This window comes from Canis lupus, chromosome 13 (genome assembly GCF_011100685.1).
Source record: "Canis lupus familiaris isolate Mischka breed German Shepherd chromosome 13, alternate assembly UU_Cfam_GSD_1.0, whole genome shotgun sequence".
Classification (NCBI taxonomy): domain Eukaryota; kingdom Metazoa; phylum Chordata; class Mammalia; order Carnivora; family Canidae; genus Canis; species Canis lupus.
The window spans coordinates 39,609,324-39,629,532 of record NC_049234.1 but is presented as its reverse complement, the minus strand read 5'-3'; positions in this window follow the sequence as shown (position 1 = coordinate 39,629,532).

Here is a 20,209-nt window from a genome sequence, read left to right as displayed (position 1 = left end):
CATGTGCATATAGTTTTCCAAGAGTGTACCATTAACTTGATTGTTGATAATAAAAACAAAAAGCAAGTCTAGCAATCGAACTCTTCCAACTTTTCCTTGATTCGTTTTTGTTTTTTTTTTTTTAATTTTATTTTAGAAATGATAAGGGAGGACAGAGGAAGAGGAAGTCGTACAAAATATCTAGAAGCCACTGAGGCTCTGGAACCCCAGGCGGGTTGGGGAGTGTAAACTCATGCGGCCAAATTCAGCCAATATAAGATTTGGTGCTTGGGATAGCAGGCCAGGTTCTCTGGTCCGTGTTTGTTGGTCTTGCAGGCCCCGGAGGACAGAAGGACACCAGGGCATCGATAAAAACGTTCAGCAGTCCTCAGTGGCAGCAAAGGCAGGTTTCTCATACCCGACTTTGAGAAAGACTCAGAAGTGAGGATTTGTGTCCGCGTTTTCAGGACCAGTGGCATCTGGTGCCCGCAGAGTGCCAGCCCCCTGGCGCATCCGAGGGCCTCTGCGTGGGCATGTGGGTCGGGAAGGACAGCCCGGCCTGGGAGCAGCTCCACAGTGTTGGTGGGTTCGGAGGAATAACGCCGGCAGCGACGGAGATCAGTGAGAACTTGCACGTAGCATCTTCTGCTTTCCACGCGTTCTCTCATCTACCCCTCAAACAGCTCCGGGGAGCAGCCTCAATTCCTATATTCATTTCCCTTTAAACAGATGAAGTGCTAAGGCAACAGGCAAGTTGAGCTGCTCGAGAGTCTGCAGTGTATGAGCGAAGTGGCCGGTCTCTGAGCCCGGGAACTCCGCTTCCGGAGCCCGGGAGCCTGCACGTTACACCAGGCTCCTGGAGCGGTCCCTGGGCCAGCAGCTGCGGGATCACCCAGGAACTTGCTGGACGCGCGCGGATTCTTCGGATTCTTCGACTCCCTCCAGCCCCAGCCTCGATCCACTGAATCGGCAGCTCTGATGGGGGCGGGGGGCAGAAATACACATTCTAATGAGCTCTGTGGAGGAAGGAGCACCACTGAACGACGCTTGAAGGAATCCAAACGGGAAAGTTCTAGAATTGGGGCTCCTCTGGGAACAGGTATGGGTGGGGGGGAGGAGGCACTGGCAGCTTCAGCGATGCCCCTTTGGAAAGACTCATCACCAGAGCCCCAAAAGGGAATTTCGCCTCTTCCTTGCACTGTTTAGTTGGGTCACTTCAGGCACTTCTCTGGGCCTTATCAATAGATGACTCCATCCCCTTCTGAGGGGAGCCCCGGGCCTGCTAGCTCTGGTCTGAGGATTAGCTGCTGATCTGGGCTGAATGTATCAGAGCTTCTTACCTTATGCATCCAAATACCACTGGCATCAAATCAGGCAGGTTTCATTCAGAATTTTCAAATGTTTCGATCTTATGTAACTTTTAATAGTTTCTCTAAAGGGCTTTTAAATAGTCTTAAAAAAACCAACAACAACCTCTCCTATCTCTAAATGCCCCACACAAGGGCTCCTGGGTGGCTCAGTCAGTTAGGCTTCTGCCTTCAGCTAAGGTTGTGATCCCAGGGTCCTGGGGTCAAGCCCCACCAGCTCTCTGCCTGAAGGGGAGCCTGCCTCTCCTTCTCCTTCTGCGTGTTCTTTCTCCCTCCCTCTCTCTGGCAAACAGATGAATAACATCTTTTTTTTAAAAATGCCCTATGCAAACTCCCTAAGACGATATTCCATATACGATGGCATTAATTGTGCTGGTCTAAAACACTAGCAGTTGCTAGATCCCTTGGTTATAAATGTAATTTATATGGTCTGGGAGAGGCAACAGGAGGGGCAGAGATTCATAGATGCAAAGAACATTCAAAGTTTGGGTAACTTGGTCCTAGGCTTGGCTGGAGGAAAATTGGCCTTCCCGTGGGCATCGAGGGACACCAAGTGGGAGCCTGTGCAAGCTGACAGTCAGAATGGTGGGGCAGGCATTCTGGAGAAGGCGAGACCGGGGGAAAGAAACAGAATGAGAAATAGAAAGAGGAAGAAAAGAGAAAGAGAAGAAAGAAGAAAGACAAATAGCCAATGGGGAGTGTTTAGAAACCACAGTGAAGGGCCTAGAAATCCTTCCTGAGGGGCACGGCTAGATAAGGATCCCCAAATCCTCTTCTCTTGGCCTTGACCTTCTTTGAACAACTTATCTCCAGGACAAGGGAAAATAGAGATTAATGAGGAAAATATGCTTCCCATCCCCACAGTGCTCTGGCTTCCCAGAGGATTGCATTTTTAATGTCTGGAGGCACCCAGCTTTAGTATTTTAAATATCAACTTCTTTTTAATTTGGGTCACCTCTGCCTCGCTCACCGGTCAAAGGAGCAAACTATTAGGAGGCAAGTTTATGATCAAATGCAAAATAATGCCCCTGTAATATGATGGAACCCAGTGGCAGGACACTGTGTCTCTTGAGTTGTGTCATTTCCTTGGAGCCCTGCACAGTGTGAACAAGCTCACTTTCACTTTTCCTCTCCTAAGGAATTTGCATTTTGGCTCATCAAGGCATCCTTTTTCCTGGCAAGTCCAGGACCACATGTGACTTCACAAAAGCTGCATGAGCCGATGCCAGATGGCCACCTCCGAGCCAAGTCTCCTTCAAGATGGCTGAGCACAGAGAACCAGAGAGCGGGCTTGGAGTAGAGCAGATAGCCACGCAAATATGGTAGCTGTCCACGCGCACCTCAGCTGCTTCCCCGTGGCCACCCCACATCCTCAGGCAGGCAGCCCGTGGCTAGACAGAGACGATCTTCAATTCAGGGAAGGGATCCATGTGACTTGGGACTGCAAATAACTGAACTCCTTTGAACCTGATTTTTCAACACAAACGTGGATAATAAAATAATACAGACCTATGGGGGTATTGGTGGGATTAAATAAAATGTTCAAGTACCCAGCATAGCAGGAAGTTCTCAGCAAATATCAGATGCTGCTGCTGCTGATGCAACTTCTAGATCCTTCTTGATCTCCTCAGAGATCAGCCCCCAGAAGATTAAAAAGGGCCCTCATTTGTCACTGAGGTCAATGGCCCAGGAGCACAGAGTGTGAAGAATATGCAAGGTTGGCATTGGAGAGCTTTGCTGAGGGTGACAGTAATAGCCAAGGGCTGACAAGGTAACCGCTAGTATTTACTGAGTGCTCATTATATGCCAGGCATTTTTAAACTTACAAGCTTTAAGGTATTTATGCATTTATTTATTTTGAGAGAGAGAGGGAGAGCGTGAATGAGGGTGGGGAGCGAGGGAGAGAGACAACCTTAAGCAGACTCCGCTGGCTGTTGGAGCCAGAACCCAGGGTTGATCTCACAGCCCTGAGATGGTGACCTGAGCCTTAACCCATTGAGCCACCCAAGAACCACATAAATATTCTTTTCTTTCTTTTTTTTTTTCTTTTCTAAAGTAGGCTCCACACCCAATGTGGAGTTTGAACTTACAAGCCTGAGACCAAGCGTCAGAAGCTCCACAGAGTCACCCAGGTGCTCCCTAAGCTTTAAAGCTTCACAGCTACCCTATGAGAAAAGTACTGCTTCCATTTTTTTCTTTTTCAAAAGATTTTATTTTATTTATTTATTCATGAGAGACGCAGAGAGAGAGGCAGAGACACAGGCAGAGGGAGAAGCAGGCTCCCTGTGATCCCAGGACCTCGGGGTCATGCCATGAGCCAAAGGCAGATGCTCAACCACTGAGCCACCCAGGTGCCCCTCGATTTTTTTTCTTAAGAGGAAACTGAGGCATGAAGGATTAGGTAACATGGCCAGGGTCATGCAGCTAGTGTATTGCAACAGGAATCCAACCCCAGCTGGTTTGTCTCCACAGCCCATGTTCCTTATGGTCTTTGCAAAAGGAGGAATTCATTTCAGCCCACAAAGTCACATATTTCCAGACCCGGGAGGAGATCTTATTTTGTAAAAAGACTCAGAAAGAGAGGTGAGGGTTAGAAAGGACAACAGGAGGAGTAACACTGAAATGAGAACCCCAGCCAGATTCAAAATGAAGTTCAAGGGCTGAAAGGGGAGAGGCTTTTGGATCCCCAAGAAGACGGAGAATGTTCTCTGCAAAGGCAATGTATTTGCAGTTCATGGTGTCTTTCTGGCAATTGAACAAGCCAAGGGGTAGCCAGAGGCATGGACCATGCCAGGGAAAAGGAACAGTTACATCTATGAAGTGTGGAACATTGGTCAGTGGGTCGGAAAGGGTGTCAGGAGTAGATGCCAACCTCTAGGCTCATTTATCACCCCCATGACGATGGATGGCGCAAATGGCAAAAGCCCACCTGAATCCTTAATTTTCCAGCCTGGATTCGAAAGTGAGTAATCGCAAAGCTACACAGGTAAATAATGACTGAATGTCTTCACCTGTTGGTACTTCCATGTTGGAAAGCCAAGACCTACCAGTGTCCTAGGCCAGTAGGCGGGATTATCTGAAAACAGCCTATGGCCATGTCCCTATCACCATGGTAGACATTTGGGATCATGTTGGTCATGGCTTAGTTCAGGGATTCTTAATGCTGGGCTCTTGGGTAGAATTCAAAAAGGATATAAAAAAAATACATACATATATTTTAGTAATCTCCACGTGAAATCTAGTCATTGCTTCAGTGATGAATGTAGGCCACAAAGCCACATTTTGTTTGAGATTGTCACCAATGGAAATCACAGATATTTTCATTTCACATTAGAGTTTTTGAAGCTATCTCAACATACCATTTATATCCATCATTAATTTGAAATTATGGCAATTATAAGCCTAGCCTCTTGGTCTGGTTATTTAATACATTAATAAAGCAGCATACGCAGAAAAGAATCACGTACACGACTATATTACAAATCATGGAAGCAGCCCAAGTGTCCATTGGTAGGTGAAAGGATACAAAAGGGTGGTTATATATACACTGGAGTATTACTGAGCCATAAACAAGAATGAAATCCTGCCATTTGCAACCACATAGATGGGGCTAGAGCGTATTAGACTAAGCAAAATAAAACAGGGAAAGACAAATATCATGTGATTTCACTCATAGGTGGAATTTAAGAAACAAAACAGATGAGCAAAAGGAAGAAAAAAGAGAGAGAGACAAACCAAAAAACAGACTCTTCACTCTAGAGAACAAACTGGTGGGCACCATGGTCACCGAGAGGAGGTGGGTGGGGGTGGGTGAGCTGGGTGATGGGGTTAAGGAGGGCTCTTGCGGTGCTGAGCACTGGATGATGTATGGAAGTGCTGAATCACTAAAGGGTAAATCTTTATGGTAATATTACACCGTGTGTTAACTACACTGGAATTAAAAAGAAACTTAATAAATAAAAACATTGAAACATGCCTGATAATTTTATTTTAATTGGCTTCTTTTGTAATCCTATGCATTTCAGTTTTTGCATTTAAAAATGTTCTCTGGAAAAAATAAAAATAAATAAAAATGTTATCTGGGCAGGTCGGGTGGCTCAGCGGTTTAGCGCCGCCTTCAGCCCAGGTTGTGATCCCAGGGTCCTGGGATCGAGTCCTGCGCCGGGCTCCCTGCATGGAGCCTGCTTCTCCCTCTGCCTGTGTCTCTGCCTCTCTCTCTGTGTGTGTCTCATGAATAAATAAATACAATCTTAAAAAAAAGTCATCTTTTTTTACCATGAGGTTCCACCCCCAGGGTGGAGCCCAACCCCGGAGCTTGAACTCAGGACCCTGAGATCAAGACCTGAGTTGACATCAAGAGTCAGATGCTCAAACAGCTGAGCCATCCAAGAGCCCCCAAAATGTTATCTTGAGAGGGGTGTGGACTTCACCAGACTGCCAAGGGGTCTGTGGCACACGAAAAAGCTAAGAGCCCTGGCTAATTGATGGGAGCAGGATGCTCCCCTTCTCTCTGAAGCTCTGACTTCCAGAATCTCTCATTAGGACCCGAGCACAAAATCCATTTATCCTACATTATCCTGGAAGAAATCGTAGAAAAGTCTTGAACCTAAGAAGGCTTATCCAAAGGACAAAAATTGAATAAAACAACCCCCTAAAGCTGAACAAAGAAAGTTTTAGGATTTTAAAGATTACTGGCAGCCCCGGGGCGGAAGAGGAGGTGATTCCGAGGGTTCAGTGGGGCTTGCACGTCCACGAACTATTTATTGAGTCTTTACCCAAGACAGGCACCATGCTGAGTGCTCCCCAGAGCAGTCTACGAGGAAGGTGGTGCTTTCCTTCTTTTACGCTATTGAAATTCAACGCTGTCGAATCACTTGTCCAAGCCACACCGCTAAAGGCAAAGTCAGGACCCAACCCAAGGCCCAGCCTCGCAGCCAATATGACAGAAAGGTCAAAAAAAAAAAAAAAAAAAAAAAAGGAAAGGAAAGGAAGGAAAGGAATTTTTCATTTGCCTAGTTGTCACTCACTTTATTTTTTAACTGAACCTGAAGCTATTTGGTTTGTTCAAATACCCTAAGGCCAAGTGATGGAGCAATGATGTTACTTTAGCCATGTGTTTCATGTCAAAGACCTCCCTCTGGGGAAAGTCAGACATCAAGGGGGAAATAAAAGCTTCTTACCTGGACATAATTTCATTAGGGAACCAAATGGATGACTGTTTGCTATTTGCCATCCGATGATTTAAGCAGCGATTTCCAGAACAGGAAGAGTCTGGGTGTAGAACTTAATTTCTTTAAGGTCCCAGTGGCTTGGCCACCTCAGGCAAAAGCGGAGCGTAAACCTGGTTTGTGTGAGGCATAAGGGGTCGTGCGCCCGGAGTCTGTCCGTCCGTGCGTTAGATACTCGGCTCGCTCTTCTGCGTTTGTTGTGTGTTATGGGCCTCGAGACTCCGGAGGCAGAGAGGAGTCTCACTGCACGGGTGAAAAGAATCCACATAATAAGGAAGCTGAGCAACCTGCTCAAGGTGCTAGAGCTCGTAAGTGCTCTGAACCTCTGTCCCTTGAACCCCAAAGCCCCGTTCTCTAGGGGGTCCCAGAGTCCAGAGGATTCACGGAGGTCACAGTCTAGGGCCGGGCACTGCCCTTACTTGCTGCTCGCACCCTAAGCCAATGTCCAAAAGGTTAGAAAGGGTCATGCAAACGTCCTGGTAGCCAGGGTGGGTGATGGCTACCCAACTTTGTGAATATATGGGAACCTACTGGACCGTAGACTTTAAACGGGTGAATTAATTTTATGCGACGTGAATCACAACTCAATTTTTTTTTCTACTGAATCCATTTGACATGTAACATCATATACATTTAAGGTATATAGTTTGCTACTTTGGTACATTTATATATTGTAAGATGATCGCTGATGTACTAACGTCACATTACTCACGCTAATAATAATAGTACAATGTTATTGTCTATATTCATTAGACTGTGCATTCGATCTCATGGCTTACCTACCGCTGATTACAGTTTGTACCCTTAGACGTCATCACTCTTATCCCCCCAGCCCTCATCCCCTGGGAACCACCACTTTACTCTATTTTTTATAGGTTTGACATTTTTAGATTTCACGTATAGCTGCTATCACGTAGTACTTGTTTTTCTCCCTTTGCCTCATCTCACTTAACATGAGGTGCCTGAGGTCCGTCCATATGGTGTATGAAAGGGTATCCTCCTTTCTCATCTAAATAATGTTCCATCGTGTGTGTGTACCACATTTTAAAATATCCATTTACCCATCGATGGGCACTTGGGTGGTTTCCATATCTCAGCTGCTGTGAATAATGTGTGATAAACAAGGGTGTGCACGTATCTGGTCAAAGTCTTGGTTTTAGGCACCTGTTGGCCTCTGTGCAGACTGGACTGTAGTCACTGGTGCACCCGGTTCTGCTTCCTCTGCAACCGCGTCGGACAAACTCAATATGGCTAAGAGAGAGAAATTCGATAAGCTGAAATCGAAGAAGACAGAAACTCGAGAGAAAAGTCCACTGCCTTCCAAAGAAACCAACGCGAGAAGCAAGCAGGTGAAGTGCAATGAGGTGCGCGCCACCAGGACGCGCCGGCGTGCGCTTGTTCAGCTGTTTGTGTAAGATGCAAAGGTTGGATCAAGTTTAAGTGACTGTGCCGCCCCCTGTCATATGAACGAATCAAGAACTACTGACAAGGAAGGCCGTGCCTGCCCCTCCCATCTGCCCCCCTAGCTGGCCAGGAAGGAAAAGAACTTGCATGTCTGTGGAGGAACACGCTGGGTGGGATCGATAGAGAAATCTAGAATAAAAACCAAATTGGTCCAAAGCATCCCGCAGGCTGTAAAATGCGCTCTAACCAGAGGGCCATTTGTTGTTGTTGTTGTTCAAACGATGTTAATTACTGGAACACACGATTTTTTAAATACGCAAATAGAAAGTTTAAAACCTGAAAAAAATATCCTGTTGTTAATTTCCTTTGGGTGTACACCCAGAAGTGGACTTGCGGGGTTGAAAGGTAGATACATTTTAAATTATTTTGGTGACCCTCCGTATTGTTTTCCATAGTGGGCGGACTAATCTACATTCGCACCAACAATATACAGGGGATCCCTTTTCACCACATTCTCACCAGTGCCTGTTGTCTTGTCTGTCTTTTTAAAAATCTTATTTATTTATTTGTTTGTTTGTTTGTTATTTATTTTGAGAAAGAGAGAGAGTATGCATGCAAGTAGGGGGAGGGCCAGAGGCAGGGGCCAGAGACTCTCAAGCAGACCCACGTCAGGCTCAATCTCGCTATCCTGAGACCCATGACCTGAGCCGAAAATCAACTTACTGAGCCCCCAGATGCCCCTGGATAGTGGCCTCTTATCTGATACACGGCTTGCAAACATTTTCTTCCATTATGTCGGTTGTCTTCATGTCGGTACAGAATGTATCAAATTTGCTGTCCAGAAGCTTTTGAGGCTAATCTAGTACCGTTGATTGAATTTGGCTTTTTTGTGTGTGTGCTTTTGGAGTCGTGTCCAAAATCACGTCCAAAACCAGTATCAGCGAGCTTCTTACCTATGTTTTCTTCTAGGAGTTTTATGGTACCGGGTCTTATCTTTAAGACCATTCTGATCCATTTGATCCATTCTGAGCTAACTCTTGTGAATGGCATGGGAAGGGCTCCAATTTCATTGTTCTGTGTGTGTCTTGCTGTTCCAGCGCCATTTGTTAAAGCGACCATCCTTTCCCCGCTGGGTAGTTTTGGCCTCCTTGTCAAATAGTGGTTGACTGTATATGCTGGGATTTAATTTGGGGCTTTCTATTCTGTTCCACTGATTGATCTATTTTTGTGCCAGCACCACACTGTTTTTATTACTATGGTTTTGTAATATAGTTTGAAATCCTGAAGCATGACACTCTCGGACTTGCTCATTTCTCAGTTTGTTTTGTTTTGTTTTGTTCTAAGCAGAGACGAATACGGGAAACCCAGCATCGGTTTGTCTTCCTGTGTGATGTCCTTAATTTCCTGCAAGCGTGATTCACATACTCCTTCATCTGCGTCTTAAGCCAGAACAACATAAATTAATAGAAACGGAAGAGAGTGAAAAATATTACTGTTTTCTTGAGCAATTATCCTTTTTTTTTAGGCTAATGAATGTAAGTTCTACAATATTGATTTCAAAACAAAGTAGGCAAAACATTCTTAAAGTGAGGGCTTTAGGGATCCCTGGGTGGCTCAGCGGTTTAGCGCCGCCTTCAGCCCAGGGTGTGACCCTGGGGTCCCGGGATCGAGTCCCACGTTGGGCTCCCTGCATGGAGCCTGCTTCTCCCTCTGCCTGTGTCTCTGCCTCTCTCTCTCTCTGTGTCTCTCATGAATAAATAAAATAAAATATTAAAAAAGTGGTATGCTATGGTAGTTTTTTCAAACTAGTCATTGGAAGTCCAGAGAGCCATTAAAATGGTCAGACGTTTGAAGCATCTCCGTACCTGGCCATATAGTGAAGCATGAGGACTCCTCTGGAGGGAGGAGAAGAAGTGCTCATCTTCTATTGAAGGAGAAGAAGTAAAATTTAAAGGATGTTTGAAAAATGCCTGAAGGCATTCTTCCTCTTTTCCTGAGAGTTTGTTCAAGTCCATTGAAACATAAACAAGTAATTTCTTTAAAAAGCCTCAAAAGACTGAATTTTCAGCACACATTTATTAACAGAAATCAGGGTAGTCCACCTAAAAATGTGTTTCCTGTTTCATTGTAAGCTCTTCTGAGAAGGTATAGATGATGCTGGTGTATCAGTTTCCAAGAGACACAAGTTGCCTTTTGAGGAGCTGATTTTCTGGTCTTAACACCATTGTGTCTCTCTCTGTTAGCTCAGGGTTCTCCTGCATCATAATGTTTCTGCCTGGAAAGAGAAAACCCATCAGATGACAGCCCTGTGGTTACGTTCTTTTTCGTGAGATGTCCGTTAGCCCTGCTATAGCTGGGATGAGTTAGGATGGTTTCCTCCTTGTTGAAAAAGTAGCTTGTCATAAGTAATAGAAATAGATCTGAATAATTCAGTGACATCAAGGTTCTAAAAAATTGCATAGGTAACACGCACAAAATTCAAATGATTATTTTATTTTATTTTTAAAAAATGTTATTTATTTATTCATGAGAGACACAGAGAGAGGCAGAGACACAGGCAGAGGGAGAAGCAGGTTCCCCGGAGGGAGCCCGATGTGGGACTTGATCCCGGGACCCTGGGGTCACGACCTGGGCTGAAGGCAGATGCTCAACTGCTGAGCCACCCAGGTGTCCCCAAAATTCAAATGATTTAAAAGGTTATTCAATGAGAAGTATATCTCCCTCCTGCCTCTGTCCCCTGGTGTTAGGTTTTTTGTTTGTTTGTTTGTTTTTTTGTATCTTTAAAGCAGTCAATATATATGAGCACAAAGCCATTACATTATACTCAATTTCTGTATTTTGTATTTTTTTTTACTTAACATAAACATCCAAAAGGTCAAAACTTTTGAGTCTGCCTTATTTTTTTATAATAAAAATTATTATCAACGCAGAGTTTGAACTCACAACCCTAAGATCCAGACCTGAGCTGAGATCAAGAGTCAGATGCTTAACCAGCTAAGCCACCCAGGGCCCAATCTGCCTATTTTTAATGGCTGCATAGTGTTTGGTTTCTAAAAGGGAATGCACCATAGCTCCAGCAGTCCTAACGGTGCCTCGAAGAGAAAGGGAGACTGTGACCAGAGACTGCTAAGTGTTCCCTGACAAACATTCTCCCCTTCTCCCAGGTAGTAAGAGAACCTCGTGACTTCTCGACTGGCTGGGACATGGCCACTTGAGTAGAGAGGACATTTCCCAGCCTCCCATGGCCCTATATAGGTCCACGTGCCTGAGTTCCAGTCAATGAGGTGTGAGCAGAGCGGTCGTGCCACCTCTAGGTCATGACCTTGAAAGAAAGCTACTCAGCCTCAACTTCTTTTCTTCTTGCTCTGAAGTAGAACGTAGACGTGGCAGGGAACTCTAAGGTACCTAGCCCTACTCCTTGCAGTAGGACCGTCCTATTACACTTTGCTGATTTTTGCAGAGAAATACATAAACCTATTCCACTGGCAGCTATTTGGTCTGTGTTAAACGATTGAAACATCGTCTTAACCAAGATAAGACCCGTCCTTGAAAAGCTGACATTTGTGCCGAATATCGAGTGGGATTCGCCCGATGGACTGGGGTGTGAGAAAGACACTCCAACCTATTGCGTGTACAAAGCTGGGGAAACTTAAAAGATTTTTTAAAAGAGCCAGTAAGTGGCAGATGGATTAGATAATTCAGGTCTATTGTCGCCAAAAAGTCCATAATCATTTTGCAACACCATTAGTACGATGTTCACTTAAGGTTTTTATTCTCCTGGAAAATGTTGATGGACTTGGGTATGACCAACATGAACTGCCTACTTTGTGATTCCCCGGGAAATCCCAGGACAGATTTTCCCACTGGAATGACAGGAGGACGGGTCCCAACCACTCCTAGTGCCAACAGCGCGGAAGAACAATCCCACCAAAGAGCACGTAGCCACAGGGTTCGCATCTAGCTGAGGTTCTCTCCTTCTAAGTAGCAACTTTCTGAACAGGATAATCCTGGGTCCACAGAAAAGACATAACCGTCTTAAAGTCAAAATAACTCCTCAAAATGCAACTTGCATCTTATAAACACACGCTGGCACCATCTACACTTCTCAAAGTACCTTACAACGAAACACGAAGCAACCTTATCAAGGACTAGTTCAGGGGGATTAGGTACCCAGCAAATGACCTTTTTGCGGCGAGTCTAGAAACATATTTACCTTCGTGAAAAAGGAGACCCACTACCAACAGCCAAAAATAATCATATTAACTTTGATTCAGGGTTTACCACACCCTAGAAACTGTACCAAGCACCTTCCACTCGTTGTCTCCTGCAATCTCGCTAGCAGCCTTATGGGATGGGTGCTACAATAACCCCCGTTTAAGAGGTAAGGGAACCAGGCCTTACAGAGGCAAAGCGGCTCGTTTAAGCTCCTACCGCGGCTAAGCAGCAGAGCTGCAACTTGATTTGAACTCGGGACAGCCTGACTCCAGGCTCTACTCCGCTCTACGGAATCTGGTTATACACACTGTCCTGAGCTTCCTCATGCATTGGAGCATAGAGTCCTCCTCACGACCCCAAAGAGGCCTGATTGTGCACAAGCCAGTATTGGTGCACAGTCTTGTGTGTGATCACGTATTCAAGAGCTTTAGTTGTTGCAGGCTCGAGCCTATGGGTTCTGAAGCCCCATCTCCGGGCAGCTACTGCGTACTGAGTGTTTACCTGTGTGGGGGTTCTACAGCTCCGCTCAAGGAGTTGGAGCAAAAAGGACTCTAAGGTGCTCGGGGCTTGGGTAAGATCCTCATGGGGTCAGGATGCCTGGGGGCTCAGGGGTGAGCGCCTGCCTTAGGCCCAGGGTGTGACCCTGGGATCCCAGGATGGAGCCCCGCATTGGGCTCCCTGCATGGAGCCTGCCTCTCCCTCTGCCTGTGTCTCTGCCTCTCTGTGTCTCTCATGAATAAATAAATAAAATCTTAAAAAAAAGATCCTCGTGGGGTCTACTTTGGCTACTCCTCTCCTTGCCCATGAGTCCTCCTTCAGGCAGCCTCCCCAGAGCCCCATACACAGGAGGATAGCCAGAAGCAGCCATATGAGGTTGAGGTCAGGAGGTTGGCTCCAAATGATGAGGATCCTGTCTAGACCCTGCCCTGTGTGACCCAAGACTTCCCTCTCTAGGAGCAAGTGGCCGCTGCCTCTTCCCACTTTGGTAAGTAGTGTAGTAGGTTGATTCAGGAACGTCAACACTTTTCAGTGTGAGCCTGGGACATCTGTAGCAGGCGATAAATGGATTATACTTACCCAAAGGCCAGCCATGTCCCCAAACTAATTTATGAGTCCAGAACCTGCCACGCTGCTCGATCGAGTCCGAGTATGATTAATCTCACTCAGGCCTCACAGCCGCCTTATGGGCAGGTGTGATTATTCCCATTTTCCAGATGTATGAAGTCAGGTTTGGATGGGGAGCAATGACTCACGTCAGATTGTTCGGGCTGTAAATGGTGGAAATTTGGATTCAAAACCCCATGCGCAGAGACTCCTAACTCTGGGAAACGAACAAGGGGTGGTGGAAAGGGAGGTGGGCGGGGGGTGGGGGTGACTGGGTGATGGGCACTGAGGGGGGCACTTGATGGGATGAGCACGGGGTGTTATGCTATATGTTGGCAAATTGAACTCCAATAAAAAAATTAAATTAAAAAATGCGCTTTATCCAGTGGCTCTGCTGCTCCTACTCCACCTATGCCTGGAATGGAGATATCATAGAAATGACAGCCATTCAGGGCACACATGACCTTCTTTGGCCCTGTCCCTCTGGTTGCTTTAAGCAAGGAAAATACCCATAGAGATACCCTTGGCCCCCGTTCCCCAGGGCTGCTGGGAGCAGAGCACAGTCTGAGATCACCGGTTGTTACTGAATAACAAGAAGTCTGCAGGACTCAACACGGGCTGGAGGCCTTCAGACCCCGAGGAGCCAGGCCAGAGCCCAGAGTGTCAGGACGATGCGGCCTTTTCCTTGTGGCAGGATCATTTCCAACCACCGCCAGGGACGCAGAGGCATTAGCAAGCCTGCGACGTCAAAACGGCCAGATCAATTCGCAGAAGCACTTCTAAGGGAAACAAATCAATAAATTCCTTCCCCTAAAGATCAACAGCATCATCAGGCAGCAACAGATGCCTTTTAGAGCAGGCACGTTCCCGGCGCTCCCCACGCTCCGCTTCTGTCTCAGGAGAAGCAATTGTAAATCAGGGGTTGAACATCAGAGCTCGCAGCACCTGTCAGGACAATAAAAACGAACATTCTCAATGCACCAGGCAGGTTTCAAAGTGCCATCAGGTACTTTGTCTCTTTTGATTAAGATCCTATGAGGCGGATGTTACTTTCCCCACTTTGCAGATGAAATCCAGCAAAGTGAAACCGCTCCATCTGCTTAAAACCATGGTTATTCATAACCAAGCTGGGGCTTGAACCCTGACCTGGAATCCCAGAGTCTGCCTGCGGGTCCGGTGCTCCGTGGCCTGCACTCACTCCCTCACCACCTTTGCAGTGTTGACACATCAGAAAACCTCTATGTAGTTGACTATTTTTCTTTTCGTTAACCTCGGTTTTTTTTTTTTTTTTTTACCTAAATACATGATGTTAAAAGGAAATTTCTTTCTTTCCTTTTTTTAAATTTTATTTATTTATTCATGACAGACACCGAGAGAGGCAGAGACACAGGCAGAGGGAGAAGCAGGCTCCATGCAGGGAGCCCGTCGCGGGACTCGATCCCAGGACCCTGGGGTCATGCCCTGAGCCGAAGGCAGATGCTCAACCCCTGAGTCCCCCAGGCGTCCCGGAAATTTCTTATCATAAGAAAGAAAGAATTTCTTTCTTATTTCTTGTCACTTATAGATGAAAACAGCATGACTTCCGCCTATAAACAGAGATCATAAAGGGTTGCATGATCTTTAAAAAGAAAAAAAAACCCACGTATACATGATACCTTTGCCAATGGTCAGGGACCATACATCCTTGGGAAATATGGACACAGTAGTTTTAGATTTTGAGGTCCTAAAACATGCTTGATTTAAGTAAGATGTGTGGGTTTGTCTTGTGTGTGTGTGTGTTTGCCCAAATTGACAGACCGAGGTTCACTGTATCTCTACAGTGATAAGGACTTACGGTTTTAGGGCAAATAAAGAGTTTGTCTCCAGTCTCCCTTCCAGAGGCCGGCCCCCGGGTTATGCCCCAGGGGAGTGGAGGCATCAGTAAGAGTAAACCATGACGGGTTTCCTGAAACCTGAAGAAGAGAGACAAACGATTCCAAATAATACTGTCATTTAGACAAATACAAACCAGGCCAGTGTCCCCCGCGTGCAAAATAGAAGGGCACTAACACCTTAGTCACATCACGGTGAAGGGGGCGCCTGGCTGGCTCCCTGGTGGAACGCGGGACCCGACCTTGGTTGTGAGTTCGGGCCTCACACTGGATGTAGAGATGCTTAAAGATGAAATCTGTGGGACGCCCTGGGGGCTCCGTGGTGGAGCACCTGCTTCCGGCTCAGGCCATGACCCCGGGGTCCCAGGATCGAGTCCCCCATCGGGCTCCCCACAGGGAGCCTGCTTCTCCCTCTGCCTGTGTCTCTGCCTCTCTCTGGGTGTCTCAGGAATAAATAAATAAAATCTAAAAAGTATATATATGAAATATTAAAAAAAAATAAAACACGACGCGAAGAAGCAAAGGAAAAGCATCTAACTCCACTCCTTCACCCCTGAGTTAACCTATCATTTAAATTTGCTTCAGAGCCACGTAAGCATCATGGTCGGTCCTGCCAGGGCAGCGCTCCCCCTGCCCGCCCTCGGATGCTCACCGAAGCCCTCGGCTCATGTTCCCCGGATGGGCCTTCAAGCAGCATCCTCGGGGATGGGGACGGGGACGGGGACATGGCCCCAGCTCAGCTCCTCACAGCAGAGAGATGACCTGGGCCCCGTGAGAGTCTCCTCCCTTCGGTTCCTTCCCTCCAGGCGAGTCCCCTCCGATTCACCCTCCACGAGTTGCCTGCGTCAAGTTCCCAAAATACAGATCCCTCCTCATCATCCCACACATGCCACCGAACATGCTTGATGCCTCCCTGTTGTTATAGGATAAAATCTAACTGCCTTAATAGGCCCACCTGGCCCTTCCCGAGGCCCCAGCCACACGCCTCTCTGTTTTCTAGCCTTCCAAATTAAAATTTAAAAAAGCATCTGGTTCAAAGGACATGTTTTATTTATAACATTAAAACCGAGCTCTTGATTACGTCCCTCCCCTTTCCCTAACGGTTTCCTGCCACCACCTTGAACTCCTCTAACACGGAGCCCAGAAGACACTCACCAAATACTTGTTGACGGGTCTGCAGAGAACGGGGAGTTTTGCACCTCCGGGGCCAGGTGTTCGGTGAGCAATGCTAAAGAGACACTGGGAGATCGCTTGCCAGTCCATGAATTATGCATGGATTTCTACTTCCCTTCCCAAAGGTAATTCTTTAAAAACAAAGTTTATTCATCGATTACTTCCTTTTAGTAAGTGGAAATGTTGACTGAAATTTGGGGCTTGGTGTGAAACGTAAGACTTTAAAAATTCAAATGCAGGTTTGGAAAAGCATCCATTTTCATCTATTAGCTGACAATGACCGAGACAGGAGGCTCTTTCCTCCTCAAGCAATTGCCAGTTTGAGACAAGTGTAAAACAGCATAATTCATGATTGGTTCATTTTTCTGTTTTCGAACGTTAGTCTGGGTTCGGTAGGAAATCGGCCCCCACCTACCTCCAGAACGTCCGGCTTTGTGCTGCCTTTGCCTTACGAGGTCAGTGGGAGCGCGCACATTCAGGCCTCGACTCAGCAGGTGCGCTCGGGAGCCCGCCCTGGGCCAGGGCAGCCCCAGAGGTGGGATTGGGGGACGAGACATCGGGGGATAATCTACGCACGCAGGGCAGCCCCGGTGGCTTAGCGGTTTAGCACCCACCTTTGACCCAGGGTGTGACCCTGGGGTCCCGGGATTGAGTTCCGCATTGGGCTCCCTGCGAGGAGCCTGCTTCTCCCTCTGCCTGTGTCTGTGTCTCTCATGAATAAATAAATAAATTAAATATTTTTTATAAAAGAATCCAGACACGTGCTGAAACGTCAAGTGTGGCCGGTTTGCTGGTTTAGCCGAGGACGTGTGGGGCTATGATCGGAACTCAAGTCAAGCGTCAGCTCCTTCGGCCCCTCGGGGCTCCAACCCGCAGTCCCCCCATCTGCAGCCTGCTGCGCGTGCCTCATCCCACCTCCCGAGAAATCCTGCACACTGAGACACGGAGACTATACATCGGGTGACCTGCCTGTGGTCCCACTGCCCGTGCCCGTGCGTGTGCAGGTGTGCGGGTGTGCAGGTGTGCACGCCTGCCGGGGCCCAGGGCATGAGGAAGGGTAGGAAAGAGCGAAGACAGAGGTCAAGGAAGAAGACCAAAACTTGTATTGAGTGCCTACTGCGTGTCTGTCACCCACAATACCCCAGTTCGCTCGGGTCACATGGCCACTTGGGGTAAATACCACTATTTCCCGTCCTACTGATGTAGAGGCTACTATTGTCTGTATTGTCAACCAGGACTGGGATACAAGCCCGTTCTTTTCACTGTTCCAAGCTGGTACCCGGGCCTGGTCGCCCCCTATCCAGGGTTCTTTCCAGTGCATCACACCTGCCTAACCCACGGGAGGAAGGATTTGATGCTCCAGAGATGTCCTTGGTGGGCTCTCTATTTAATTAATTGTCTTTCCCACATTTTAATTTCTCTTTGTTTTTTGTTCTTTATTATTTATTTATTTATTTTTGTTCTTTATTTTTAAAAACATTTTATTTATCCATTCATGAGTGACACGGAGAGAGAGAGAGAGAGGCAGAGACACAGGCAGAGGGAGAAGCAGGCTCCTCGCAGGAAGCCCGACATGGGTCTCGATCCCGGGACCCCAGGGGTCACACCCTGAGGTAGATGATGAACCCACTGCGCCCCCACATTTTAATTCCTTAAAGTCTTGTTGTGTTGTTTTGGACACAGCCTGTGTGTCTCCCGCTCTCAAGCTGAGCCTTTCCCCTCTGTAAGTCAAGCCCCGCCCGCAGGGGTCGTACTCCCCTGTTATGCGTCCTACAAATAGGGCTAATTCAGCTTCAGGTTGTGTGTATCTAAAGCAAGATTTCCGAAGGAAGATAAGGGTGAGGTGCAATAACCTCTGTCCAGTGCACTCGTGTCTTTATTTTGGAGTGGATTCGGTGGGTGAGAGAGGACTCGGCAGCCAGGATCACAGGCAGGCCCGAGGAGATCCTAGAGGATGATTCTCTACCAGACGGTGCAGCTCTGGTTCAATATTTCAACCACCAGCACGTGGGTGCCTTTTGACTAAATATCGGCTCCGCTTCTGGCCTTCCCCACCTGAGAGCTTCAACGCCCACCCCTCTCGGCAGGTGACTCCCCTCCACTGAGCTGGTGGTGCTTGTAAAGATGGGGGGGGGGGGCTGTGTGCAGCCTTGGAGGGCTGATTAGTTTTCCTTCCTTGCTTTCCTGCTGTCTTGCTTTCGCTTTCACTTTCGCTTTCTCTTTCTTTTCATTTTTTCTTTTTCTTTTGTTTGCCTCTCAGCAACTCTGCAAGCTTTGGGGGCTAATGCTCTAGGGCGGCGACTGGTGCCCTTCACCCAGGCCCATTCCTCCCTGCCCCTAAGGACCCAGCTCTGGGGCATCCGCTGGATGCGTGGCTGCCCAGCTAGCTGCACACTCCGTTGCTCACCCCCCCTTGAGCCACGGTGCGCCCTGTGTCTGCATTAGCCCAGGGGGTCGTGCCACTCTTCGCCCCTTCCATCCCTTGGATGCCCAGGATGCATGCAAGACATAGGAGCCGCTGCCTCGGAGCAAAAGGGAGCTGCGCGCTGGGGGCGGCGGCTCCGCTCTCCCAACCTGGACTCAGCTCCGGACTGCGGTGCGGGAGAAATGTTGAGCTCTTTTTATTTAAGCCATGTGATATGAGGGGATCTTTTTTTTTTTTCTTTGTAACAGCTAAGACTCTACCCTCAGAAATGCTGCGTATTGAAGGTGTCATTAGCTGGTTTCCAGGACTTACTGCCTTTGGAAATGGAGAGGGGGGCACAGTGGGCTTAAAAGGCACAGCATATGCAAAGGCTGAAAGGTCAAGAACCAAAACTAAGCCCCAGAATGCAAAGGGCCTTCAGAGAACTGTGCGGTTGAGGGGTGCGTCGCACAGGGCCGTTGCACAAGTCATCCCCGGGGGCCACGCTGTGGCTTTGCTCTGAGTCCAGGCGGACTCGGTGAAGAGTTTTGAGTAAGCAAGTGGCCCAGTCCGGAGTCTATTGCCCTGGAGGGTGGAGAACAGATTGCAACGGGGCTGGGGGAAGGCATTAGAGACTGAGATGCCGGGTATGGGGCCGCGGTGGTAGAGCGCGTGAAAACTCATGGTGGCCCAAAGTAAACAAGACAGAAGTAGGCAGAGGGAGAAGCATGAGGAGGTGGGGGTCTCTGAGGCTGAGGAGAGATGATGGGAGCGGGCTGGTGAGGGGGCAGGTGTTCAGCAGAGGCCCTCCTGGCAGGATCAGAAAGCTGACAAAGCCAGCCCGGGGTGTCCTACGTCCCCGCAGGGACCCCCTCGTGTGCGCCATATACCGTCCCTCCTTCACTCGCTTCTCCCCAAGGTCTCAGCTCTGATCCCTTCTCTTGCTGCTCTTCTCCGTCCACGCCTTCCACCGGTGCTTTCCCACCCTTCGCCGGGGATCTCTTCGATTCAAGCCCACTCAACATTTTGAAACATTTTTCCCGAGAAAGCAAAGACTGTATCTGTGACTTGCATCGGTCACCGTAAGCCCATTTCCGGGACTTCCTGCAGACCAGACACCAGCCAAGCCACTTCAGAGACTCCCGGGGGTTGCTCAAAAGCCAACCAGAGCTTCCGGTTCCCAGTATCCTTACAACGGTTGACATGATTCAAGAAAAAAGGGGAAGGAGTCACGTTTTAAATAGTCTCTTACCAGAAGTCAGGTGTGTGTGGTTCTCTGCTCGGTGTTTCGAAATCCTGAGCCTGGAGAGCGGGCTCGTTGGTGACCCTCTTACTCACAGAGCTGCGGGTTGGTGGGGGGGGGGTCCCGGACGTCGTTTGTCTACAGTGACGAGTAACGGCTTAAGATCTCTTTTACGGCACCAACGGTCCCCCCTTCCCTTGGAGACAACTCTTACTCCACTT